We start from the raw sequence: 12,842 nt of genomic DNA on the forward strand, positions 1-12,842 counted from the left end.
AGAGTTAAATGAAGATTGATTTTGCAATACAAATTGGGGTCCCAGAGATAGAATTGCCATCAAATGGGGGTCCGTAGCCCTAATGCATGTCAAACTGGAGGTCCTTGAAATTAAAATGGTTGAAAATCACTGCTAGAGCCGTAAAAATCTTCTCTTATGGGGGTCTTTCCTTGGCATATCATTTCAAAAGGGGGTCCGCGGGCTACTAGGTGTCCTTGACATGAAAAAGGTTGAAAACCACTGTTCTAGGTGAATACCGCGCTCTCTTGTCACCAAAGCATCTATCCGTGTCCCATAAATGGGAAGCTGGCCGTATTCTGCATAACAGACTTCAAACGACGCATTCCCTGTCGGAGCCGCATGCCACATTTTTGAGTACATTTCATTGCACTGAAACATAAATTGTCCTACCGTAACTGTGACCATTCTAGATCACTTGATTTAAGTAATGGAACGTGGGGCATGCTGTCGAGAACATCAAATGCAAAACACTCACACATTTAAAGTGGGGGGGGTGAAGCCGTTTCAATTCATTCCCTATGGAAGTCACATGGTTTTGATGCGCTGACTTGTCGCATGGCTTCACCCCTGCTCCCCATGCGACAAGTCAGCGCCACAAAACCACGTGACTTCCATAGGGAATGAATTGAAACGGCTTTACCCCCCCCCCCCATGAGGCATGCATAAAGCATGCGTGGCGTGCTTTAAATGTGTGAGGGAGCCCTAAAGATTGCTTAAAACCTCAAGTTGTTTCAATACATAAATCATCAGTAATGGGAGGCATTTATATGCTCAATATAGCCTATTTATAGATACAATACAGATATTCTATATGCACATTGTTTAAATAAAACACAAGGGTTCCACCATATTTGGAAGTAGTGTTTGTCAGCACCTTGGCTTATATAGCCTACATATATGTATTATTCATCTGGTTTAATTACATTTGTTCAATTGAGGAATGTGCTGGGTACCTTTTTAACGCCTCTCTTAGTAAATCAGTATTTACCATTGTCCTTGTGGTGGTTGACTGAGAGTACCTTTTTTCACTGACTGGCTTCGTGCAGTAAACATGTCAAAAAAGGGAAATGAGGAATGTCCAAAAAGTTTAACTCAAAAAAGGTTTAATCCGAATCTTGTTCCCGGGCTTGAAAACATAAATAAATAGACTTTATTAGTTATTTGCATTATAGCAAATAACTTTGAAAAGAAGGCAGCAGCAACAAAAAAACGGCGTAAAAAGCTGTGAACCTCCAATCAACTACACCAGGCCCTCTGTAGGCCAGGTTCTTATGCTCTGCTCTCCTCCATGTCTGTAGAGGGTGACAAAGCACACTGACAGGGACATTAGACATGGCCTATAGATCGGCTCCTACAACCATTGACATGCATAATTTATATTGATAAATAACACACATTTCAACTGGATTAAAATTTTACCATATGAATGCATTATTTGCATCAGATTATATTTCAATTTAAGTATTTCCCAATATTAACGATTCCTAGTTTTAGCATTACATCCCTGCCTAAATTAACTGGACACTTATAAGACCACACAAATTAATTAATGCATAAAATCACCCATAACCTCATCATGACATTTCCTCAGTGTATGAACCAGAGAGAGCGATGCCTGACGCTGTCATTGTTTGATTGTTAATGTAGAGTGTACACAGATTTGGCATAAATCACGGACTAAGTAGCACCAGAATCCACCATACAATTAACCTGTTCACTAATTATATATAGTCTACCATGGGATGTTTATATAACACTTTGAAGAGGATAACAAATAACAAACTAACCGATAACAAACTGTCACTACACCTTGGGAAAACCGAATCCATCCTATTTGGGACCAAACATTCCCTCAGTAAAATGAAGGTAAATGACTTCAAGGTCAAAGTCGATGACACAATCATCACTAGCAAAGAAGAGATTACCTATTTGGGATGTATTCTTGACAAACACCTGACAGGTGAAAGCATGGCAACAAAGGTGTTCAAAGGAGTAAACCAGAGAACCAGATTTATGGGCAGAGTTTCCTCTTTTGTCAACCCTCAGGCACTCAGGACCCTCTCTGGGGCCCTGATTCAGCCCCTTTTTGACTATGCTAGCTCCTCTTGGTACTCCAACACCTCAGTGTCACTGAAGACTAAGCTTCAAACCTCCCAAAACAAACTGATTCGACTACTTCTCGGACTGGGGCCCATGACCCACCTCTCTCCCACTCACTTTGCCAGCCTAGGCTGGCTCAGGTTGGAAGACAGGGTTATACAATTAAAAATGGGACTGGTCTTCAAAATTGTAAATGCAGATTTGCCCGAAATGCCCCCTATACCTGCATATCTGTATAAGTACCTCGAAAAAGTTAGTGACACCCACAGTCACAAAACTAGAGGGAGCGTAAACAACAATCTGGTAACACCCACCCATAAAACAAACATGGGCAAATTCTCCTTCTATAGCACTGCCACCAAGGAATGGAATAGTCTAACCCCATCCCTCAAAAAATGCAGTTCGCTGGGCTCATTCAAAACAGCCCTAAAAACTCATCTTTCTGGAGGCCTAAAGAGGAGCTAGTACCAGTTTCCCTGTAGACAGACGACCCCCCCCCTCCCCCTTTTTTGTACACACTTTTTATTTTTATTTTGATCATGTTTTGTTTTGTATATATTTCATTATTTTCCCATGACCTTTTTTGTACATAATGGTATATTTTTTTCCCCTCTGTATTCTTATGTGATTTTTGAACTGTTTGGTTGCTACTATATATGTCTATGAAATTAATTCAAGGACCCCAATGGAAACAAGCCCGCAAGGACTTTTTTGGCCGGACCTTTTAGACAAAAGCATTATAAATGTAACTGTGTTGTTTTACATTCTTTTGCCTAATAAAAATTTCAATCAATCAATCAATCAATCAATTTTGCATATGTAGCCTTTTCACCTTCATCATCTCTTGAAGTCTATCAGCATCAATAACTGATAATAACTTTGGGTCAATATCGTATATATCTTTTGTCTTTAATTCTTCATCTAAATCTAATTCAATGGCCTTGTCTCTCTAAATTAATTCATCATTAATTTCATACATTTCTTGGGTGTATGTTACCTGGTCTCATACGGGGCCCCATACATGCCAAAGCGGTTCCCGTGCTCCTTGGGGATCAGCAGCCTGGGACCAGGTTCAATTTGGCCTCCCTCACACAGTTAAAACAATCGTTTTATGGCTGCCTTATGCCTTACGTGAAGCATAAGGCCGTTTCAATTAATTTCCTATGGAAGTCACGTGTTTTGATAAAGCTGACTTGCCTCACCGCTCTCTGGCTTTACCCCCCCCCCCCCTCCCCTAAGGCAAGTCAGCTGTCTTCCTGCCTTTTGTTTTTCCAAGTTCTCAATTTGAACTGTGACATTGCGAGTGTCCAGCCCTGACCTTTCCATAGATCTTCTTACGATCACAGGTGGACAAGCCTTTTCTTCACCCGTGTGCCGTAAAGATTTTAGACAACTAGAGCAGGTGGCCTCCTCCGGCATGGCCTGTAAATCAAAAACGCAAACTAAATGTCTGTGTAAATATGACCACGCGTCCTGTTCTAGGAAACCAAAGCATCTATCAGTTTCCTATAAATGGGAAGCTGGCCGTATTCTGCATAACAGACTTCAAATGACGCATTCCCCGTCGGAGCCACATGCCACATTTTTGAATAAATTTCATTGCACTGTCCAGTGTTGTTCAGTTTCTTTTTTTCTTTTTCCTTTTAATTAATCAGTTTCATCTTCTTTTTTTGTATTTATTTAATTGTCTTTCTTTTCAACATTTTTCAACACAACCTTGTTTTCTCTTATTTGTTTCATACATTGTACATGTCTGTCTTACTTGTCTCTTTATACACTTCAGTTTTAGGAGGCAAAAGAAAATACCCCCATCATGAAATGTTCTAATATGGGCTCTTGCAAAATCATTTGTAATCAAGTGTTCTTTCTTTGTAATTATTGTCTCCGCCAGGCTGAAAGGCGTGCTGAGAGAGTATGTTTTGCCCCCTGTCCGTCCGTCCGTCCGTCCGTCCGTCGGTGTGTCCGTGTGTGTGTGTCATTCTGTCTTGACTGTGTACAGCTAATCTCTGGCACCGTTGGCTTGCTCGCAGCGAAACTGTGCAGACACATTCCCTGGATGCCAGAGCAGAACCTCTGCCCCACATTTTTCACATGGGCCTTTTATAGCGCCACCAGGAGGCCGATTTGTGCAAAACACATTTTTGGACAGTACTCCTACAGATTTTGGCCAAAAGTTTGGTGGAGTACTCCGTTTCGAACAAAATGCCTCAAATCATGATCACAGCATGCAATTTCCGTGAAATTTTGCATGCACATTTCCACAAAAATGTTCAAATCAGCCTCATGATGGCGCTATAACAGGCCGATTCGTGTTTTACCAATAACTGCACCGATCTGTGTAAAACTTTGTATGCACACTCTCTAGAGGCCAAGGAAAAACCTATCCCATGCATTTTTTACACTTGCCTTTTTTAACGCCACCAGGAGGCCGACTCATGTAAAACACATTTTTTGATATTAAGCCTTCAGATTTGATCAAAATTTCATCAAGACGGATCTGTTTGATATTTCACATTCCATCCTGATTGACTAACATAAAGTTTGCAGGAGTGGCCCGTTTTGAACAAAATGCTGCAAATCATGAACGCAGCGTCCAATTGCAGTGAAACTTTGAACGCACATTTGCACTACGTTGAGGAACAAAATGCCACCCATTTAACATTGGCCTGTTATAGCGCCACCAGCAGGTCAATTTTAGCAAAACACAATTTTAGAACAAAATGCCTCAAATCATGCATGCAGTGTCCGATTGCCGTGCACGGCCTAGGAAGAAATGGCACCCTTTTCACATTGGCCTATTATAGCGCCACCAGGAGGCCAAAATAACCTACCTGACCTGGCGGAGAGCTGTGCTCCGAGGAGCACTTTTTCTAGTTCATAATACTTCACAAGCAGTTTGTAACCGTTTTTCTTTCCTAATCTAATGCACTCAACACAATATAGTCTATAACATTTAACATTGATCTGAGTCAATTATACACACTCAGGTTACTCTAACCTCCAGGATGCTGATCAGGCACAGGAGCAGTTCTATCCACCCACTGTATACGGGACAGTGTTTATTCTATAGTGTCTCAATCTATAGAACATACCTTATTCAAACTGTTTGACGCCCTTTAGGGCGGTGGCCTAACACGCTGTGCCACTCGTCGGAGACTGAATACAGACACACAACTGAATCCTTGAGAGTCTCACCGCTTGTTCGTTGACTTTTGACTTCAGTGTTCAACAGACTAGTCGAGAGATAGCTCCGTCACAGACTGCTTTACGAGGTCGAGGTTCACTCGGTGGATCCTGTTTGTGACGCCAAGAACTGACGTGGAAATCCTTGCTTACAATCTATGGATTTCAGTCGCCACAGGAAAACAATAGTTAATTTGATGTCTCTTCTACACAGCCATAAATAAAGGGGCCTCTGACTTAAGGGCAGCTGTGACCTGCCGACCTGAACTCCCTATTCCGGCCTCATCAGCAGGGGGCCCTGTTTTGCAGCTCTCAAACTCAAGCTCACAACACAGACTAATCGATGCGAAGCCATATAATATAATAATATACATTTGCTTCATCAGTGTACTCTATTCCACAAGTGCAATAATTTACTTATTTATTCATAGTCAATTCCATTGTGGAATGTAGGCTATATATACACTACCCTCTGTGTACACTTTACAATATGTTTGTAATAATTATATTTTTTAAAGTACACTGCTATACCAGCCCCTACAGTCTAGTGTATTATATCCTATTTAATACACAAGGCCAATTAAAACAAAAACACCTTCTTAATCCTAACAGTTTTCTGAAAACATCACATTTTTGTCCAAATGACACAGATTCTGTCCCGGATCAAAAGGTCTAAAGACGTATAGGTTATACATACATTGTATATACAGTATATTGCCTATTACACAGTTTGCTTTGGAGATTGATACAAAGTAAACTAGAGCATTGTCCTGGAGCATCAGGTCCTGAGGCTGCAGGCCAAACAGTAGCAGCAGTGGCCTAGTGGTTAGAGGGGCGGCCTTGATACCGGAAGGTCCCTAGTTCGATTCCCCAATTCATCACATCAATCATGAATCACCGCTGAATAGCCCTTGAGCAAGGCTTCCATGCAGGGTCCGGCTGGAAACAAGCTTCGTGCTTAGTCCGACACCCTGGGTAAACAACAAACTTTGCTTTGCTTTGCTTTGCTTTGCTTTGCTTTGCTTTGCTTTGCTTTGCTTTGCTTAGCATCAGGTCCTGAGGCTGCAGGCCAAACAGTAGCAGCAGGTTCTGATGAATGAGTGATGACAGCCCTGGAAGCCCCGTCAGCGATGACGGCATGCAGCCCCTTAGCAGCGTCCAACCTTGATGATGGCCGTGATGCTCGCAACAGCAGCAGAAGGCGGTTATTAGAACGTTTTTTGATTGATTGAATACTTTATTAGTCAAAACTGGAAACATTTAGTCAAGTACTGTACTTCAGTACAATTTTGAGGTATTTTCACTTTACTGGAGTATTTCCAATTTTCAGTACTTTTACTTCTACTCCACTACATCTCAGAGGCAAATGTTGTACTTTTACTGTGCTACAATTATTTGAAAACTTTAGTTACTAGTTACTAGTTACTTTTTAGATTTAGATTTTTATTACTAAATATACATTAACCACTTAAGCTCTATATATATTTCGGCCGTTTGAAAATAGCCGATGCAACGCGTCGTGAGCTTGTAGATCTGCTATGTTCAAAAGATTTTTACACATTTAGAAAATTTGAAATGTGACATTCTGCATAATGAGTAATTTAACTTTTTGTGCTTTAAGTATATTTTGATGCCAATACTTTTGTACTATTACTAAAGTAAATTCTGAATACCAGACTTGTAACTGAGTATTTCTACATTGTGGTTGGTTCTGGTGTTCCTGCTCGGCCTGCAATGCTGCCAATGTGCCCTTCAGCAAGGCAACGTATCCCATAGTCCTGCTTTGACCTTTTTTTTTCTCAGAAATTACAAACTGGAAGATTAGTTTAGCTAGGTTTCACTAATCCCTCAAGAGGGAAACTCTAGCTCATAACTATACAAAGTCTTATAGCATCCAGTCTTGCGATGAAAGGCATGCACAGCACAGTATACACAGACTGCCTGTGCTGGAGTACAAGTATTTGTGACGGGAGCGTACTCAAGTTCCCTCAGCCTTATGTTCCCTCAGCCCTATGTTCCCTCAGCCCTATGTTCCCTCATCCCTATGTTCCCTCATCCCTATGTTCCCTCATCCTTATGTTCCCTCAGCCCTATGTTCCCTCATCCCTACGTTCCCTCAGCCCTATGTTCCCTCATCCCTATGTTCCCTCATCCCTACGTTCCCTCATCCCTATGTTCCCTCATCCCTATGTTCCCTCATCCCTATGTTCCCTCATCCCTATGTTCCCTCATCCCTATGTTCCCTCATCCCTATGTTCCCTCATCCCTATGTTCCCTCATCCCTATGTGTGATGCTGAGGGAACATAGGGCTGAGGGAACGTAGGGCTGAGGGAACATAGGGCTGAGGGAACATAGGGCTGAGGGAACGTAGGGATGAGGGAACATAGGGCTGAGGGAACGTAGGGCTGAGGGAACATAGGGCTGAGGGAACGTAGGGCTGAGGGAACGTAGGGCTGAGGGAACATAGGGCTGAGGGATCATAGGGCTGAGGGAACGTAGGGCTGAGGGAACGTAGGGCTGAGGGAACATAGGGCTGAGGGAACATAGGGCTGAGGGAACGTAGGGCTGAGGGAACGTAGGGATGAGGGAACGTAGGGCTGAGGGAACATAGGGCTGAGGGAACGTAGGGATGAGGGAACGTAGGGCTGAGGGAACGTAGGGATGAGGGAACGTAGGGCTGAGGGAACATAGGGCTGAGGGAACGTAGGGATGAGGGAACGTAGGGCTGAGGGAACGTAGGGATGAGGGAACGTAGGGCTGAGGGAACATAGGGCTGAGGGAACGTAGGGATGAGGGAACATAGGGCTGAGGGAACGTAGGGCTGAGGGAACATAGGGCTGAGGGAACGTAGGGCTGAGGGAACGTAGGGATGAGGGAACGTAGGGATGAGGGAACATAGGGATGAGGGAACGTAGGGCTGAGGGAACATAGGGCTGAGGGAACATAGGGATGAGGGAACGTAGGGCTGAGGGAACGTAGGGCTGAGGGAACATAGGGCTGAGGGAACGTAGGGCTGAGGGAACATAGGGCTGAGGGAACGTAGGGCTGAGGGAACGTAGGGATGAGGGAACGTAGGGATGAGGGAACATAGGGATGAGGGAACGTAGGGCTGAGGGAACATAGGGCTGAGGGAACATAGGGATGAGGGAACGTAGGGATGAGGGAACGTAGGGATGAGGGAACATAGGGATGAGGGAACATAGGGCTGAGGGAACGTAGGGCTGAGGGAACGTAGGGCTGAGGGAACGTAGGGCTGAGGGAACATAGGGATGAGGGAACATAGGGCTGAGGGAACGTAGGGATGAGGGAACGTAGGGATGAGGGAACGTAGGGATGAGGGAACATAGGGATGAGGGAACATAGGGCTGAGGGAACATAGGGATGAGGGAACGTAGGGATGAGGGAACGTAGGGATGAGGGAACATAGGGATGAGGGAACGTAGGGCTGAGGGAACGTAGGGCTGAGGGAACGTAGGGCTGAGGGAACATAGGGCTGAGGGAACATAGGGATGAGGGAACATAGGGCTGAGGGAACGTAGGGCTGAGGGAACGTAGGGCTGAGGGAACGTAGGGCTGAGGGAACATAGGCATGACCCCTTTGTGACTTCCGGCTGACCTGTGTAAACAGAGAAAGTGTAGACCATGAAGTGACTTTAGTTACTAGTTACTAGTTACTTTTTAGATTTAGATTTTTATTACTAAATATACATTAACCACTTAAGCTCTATATATATTTCGGCCGTTTGAAAATAGCCGATGCAACGCGTCGTGAGCTTGTAGATCTGCTATGTTCAAAAGATTTTTACACATTTAGAAAATTTGAAATGTGACATTCTGCATAATGAGTAATTTAACTTTTTGTGCTTTAAGTATATTTTGATGCCAATACTTTTGTACTATTACTAAAGTAAATTCTGAATACCAGACTTGTAACTGAGTATTTCTACATTGTGGTTGGTTCTGGTGTTCCTGCTCGGCCTGCAACGCTGCCAATGTGCCCTTCAGCAAGGCAACGTATCCCATAGTCCTGCTTTGACCTTTTTTTTTCTCAGAAATTACAAACTGGAAGATTAGTTTAGCTAGGTTTCACTAATCCCTCAAGAGGGAAACTCTAGCTCATAACTATACAAAGTCTTATAGCATCCAGTCTTGCGATGAAAGGCATGCACAGCACAGTATACACAGACTGCCTGTGTGAGTACAAGTATTTGTGACGGGAGCGTACTCAAGTTCCCTCAGCCTTATGTTCCCTCAGCCCTATGTTCCCTCATCCCAATGTTCCCTCATCCCTATGTTCCCTCATCCCTATGTTCCCTCATCCCTATGTTCCCTCATCCCTACGTTCCCTCATCCCTACGTTCCCTCATCCCTACGTTCCCTCATCCCTATGTTCCCTCATCCCTATGTTCCCTCATCCCTATGTTCCCTCATCCCTATGTTCCCTCATCCCAAAATAGACCCTGAGTTCCCTCAGCTCTACGTTCCCTCAGCCCTATGTTCCCTCAACGGGGAGGGGGGGGGGGCAGTCTACTTTGGGGGATACCTTGGGGAGCACAGGGCAACCCAACAGCTGACCCCAACAGCACATTATGGAACCCATATGTGATGCTGAGGGAACGTAGGGCTGAGGGAACGTAGGGCTGAGGGAACGTAGGGCTGAGGGAACATAGGGCTGAGGGAACATAGGGCTGAGGGAACATACTGTAGGCATGACCCCTTTGTGACTTCCGGCTGACCTGTGTAAACAGAGAAAGTGTAGACCGTGAAGTGACAGTACTAATTACAGCAACAGAATACATCTGCAATGTAAATGCACACCTCTCCATCATCTTCTTTTTTTTACATAAGTTAAGGAGAGGCTGTTATATCAGCCTTCTTTTTCTTTTTACATAAGTTAAGGAGAGGCTGTTATATCAGCCTTCCTTTTCTTTTTACATAAGTTAAGGAGAGGCTGTTATATCAGCCTTCTTCTTCTTATTTTTGTTTTTACATAAGTTAAGGAGAGGCTGTTATATCAGCCTTCTTCTTTTTTTTACATAAGTTAAGGAGAGGCTGTTATATCAGCCTTCTTTTTTTTCTAAAAGGAAAGGTGAGGAGAGCGTGACGTACAATCAGGCTGTTATATCAGTCAGGTGCGAACAGGCAGGTCGTATGACAGGTTAAGGCAATGCGGGCAGGACGGCCTCAGGCTGGAGGAGAGAGGGGGAGGGGGGGGGGGGGGTAGAGGAGTTGATGGGAGAAAAAAGGAGAGAGGAAAGGGATCGAGGACAAGTACAAGAGGAAGTGAAGAGAGCAGTAAGAGTGTAAGGGGGGCTACGATGGCCTAGTGGTTATGGTGCGTATACCACGTAGAGCAGGGGTCTTCAACGTTTTCAGGCCAAGGACCCCCTAGCTGAGAGAGAGATGAAGCAGGGACCCCCCTCTATATCGTATAAAATTGTGTTCCAGATTAAACTTTTTTTGTTTACTTGGTCTGCTCTTTTCCCCCTCTACACCTATAACTCTTTGACAAAAATAGCCGATCTACAAGCTCACAACGCCTCGCAGCGCGAGGCGTTGTGAGCTTGTAAAGCAAAGCAAAGCAAAGCAAAAGCAAAGCAAAGCAAAGCAAAGCAAAGCAAAGCAAAGCAAAGTTTGTTGTTTACCCAGGGTGTCGGACTAAGCACGAAGCTTGTTTCCAGCCGGACCCTGCATGGAAGCCTTGCTCAAGGGCTATTCAGCGGTGATTCATGATTGATGTGATGAAATGGGGAATCGAACTAGGGACCTTCCGGTATCAAGGCCGCCCCTCTAACCACTAGGCCACCGCTGCCACTTCTAGATCGGCTATTTTTGGCTAAAGTTCTCCTCAGAAAAGGGATGTTAAGGTTCAAGTGGTTAAGGTAAAAAAAAAATCATATCACACAAAGATTTGGCGGACCCCCTGTAGTAACTCTGAGGACCCCCTAGGGGTCCCGGACCCCCTGTTGAAGACCCCTGACGTAGAGGCTCTGGTGCAGCCTGACAGCGAGTCGCGGGTTCGATTCACAAGCCTGCATGTCACTCCCCGTCTCTCTCCGTGTTTCCTGTTACTCTACTATCCAAATAATCCCACAAGATTTTATACCAGGGAGTGGGACCTCATAAGAGAAGATTTGTGTTAAATAATAGCAGATCTACAAGCTCACAATGTGTCGCATCCTGGCGCGCTGTGACTTTGTATAGATCTTCTATTTTCAATTGGTCAATGTATGCAATAGTTAAACTGACTTTGATGCTATATTAGTGCGACACGTTTTGAGTTTGTAGATCTGCTATTTTTGCTATTTTTGAATTGGAATCCTGAAAAGTAACATTTTTATTTAATGTTATGTTAACTTAAACTTAAATACAAATACATTGGACATAAAAAAGACAATAGAATTTGAATACTAGTCATTAAGCTACTAATATAGACTAGGCCTACCAAGTAAGACTGATGTATCTGACTGCTACTAAAACTGACACAACATGTTTAGGGAAAGAATTAGCTTTTCTGTAGATTGAAAACCTGCTGAATGAAGCAACAACTGATAAATCGCCGGCTGCATCGGTCAATCCCTTTATTTTTTATTCCCTTATTCACTGTTCATCAGAATAGAAGTGTTAACACCACCTTGACCGTAGTTAATGGTGTTCTAGAGATGAGACACTCTTCCAAACAAAAGCCTGCTTAGAGAAAGCTGCGCAAACCAGGCTCATGTTTTAGGAGCGTTGACAACACAAACTAAACAGAACGGTGTTGATAAGCTGGCCGGCCGCGCCGACTGAAAACCTTTTGACACCGGATTTCCGATTTTAAACCAACAACTTTGCAGGAACAGGCTGGCCTGACAAAACATTAGGCTACTGTCATCATGGTGCTACTGTATATAGACTGACGGTCAGCAGATTATTACACACTGAGCAATTCACATACATAACTCACCACTCCAACAGCCGCAAGCAGCTTTCAATCACCTTAATGAAAAAACTGAAGGTGTGAACTCATTCATGCCCGCAGCTTGGGAAGAGATGGATGCATACGAGAATACGCCTCCAGTCAAATACCACGCAGTTCTCATCCATCCAGTCAGCCTGCTTTCAACCGTAAACCGCACATGCGGTAGCGGCTGGTGGTGATTGTGGGTGCGGCGGCTATACGACATCCATTATATTATATGATACCCATTGTTCACCCTGCAGCAACGGCATCACATTCCAGATACCAAGTTACAGCAATTACACTACTGTAGGCTACCTATACTTTGTTGTAGGGAATGCTCCACAACAACACAAGTACCCACAACAACACAGAGCTTCCACTGCTCCAGTGAACGAATGTGCAGATACAGATAGCTGCTCTCATATCATGATTATTGGTGGTGGTGGCAATACTAAGAATTTGAGCCTGGAATTATCAAATCCTGTGTTGAGGGTCACACAAGAATAGCATGCACTTTATAAACAAAAAAAGACCAGAACCAGGTTTGATTATTTAAGTCTGCTTGAGGCGTAATGCAGCCAGTGGTATGTATAC

Source organism: Gymnoscopelus microlampas (genome assembly GCF_963454915.1).
Source record: "Gymnoscopelus microlampas genome assembly, chromosome: 21".
NCBI lineage: Eukaryota > Metazoa > Chordata > Actinopteri > Myctophiformes > Myctophidae > Gymnoscopelus > Gymnoscopelus microlampas.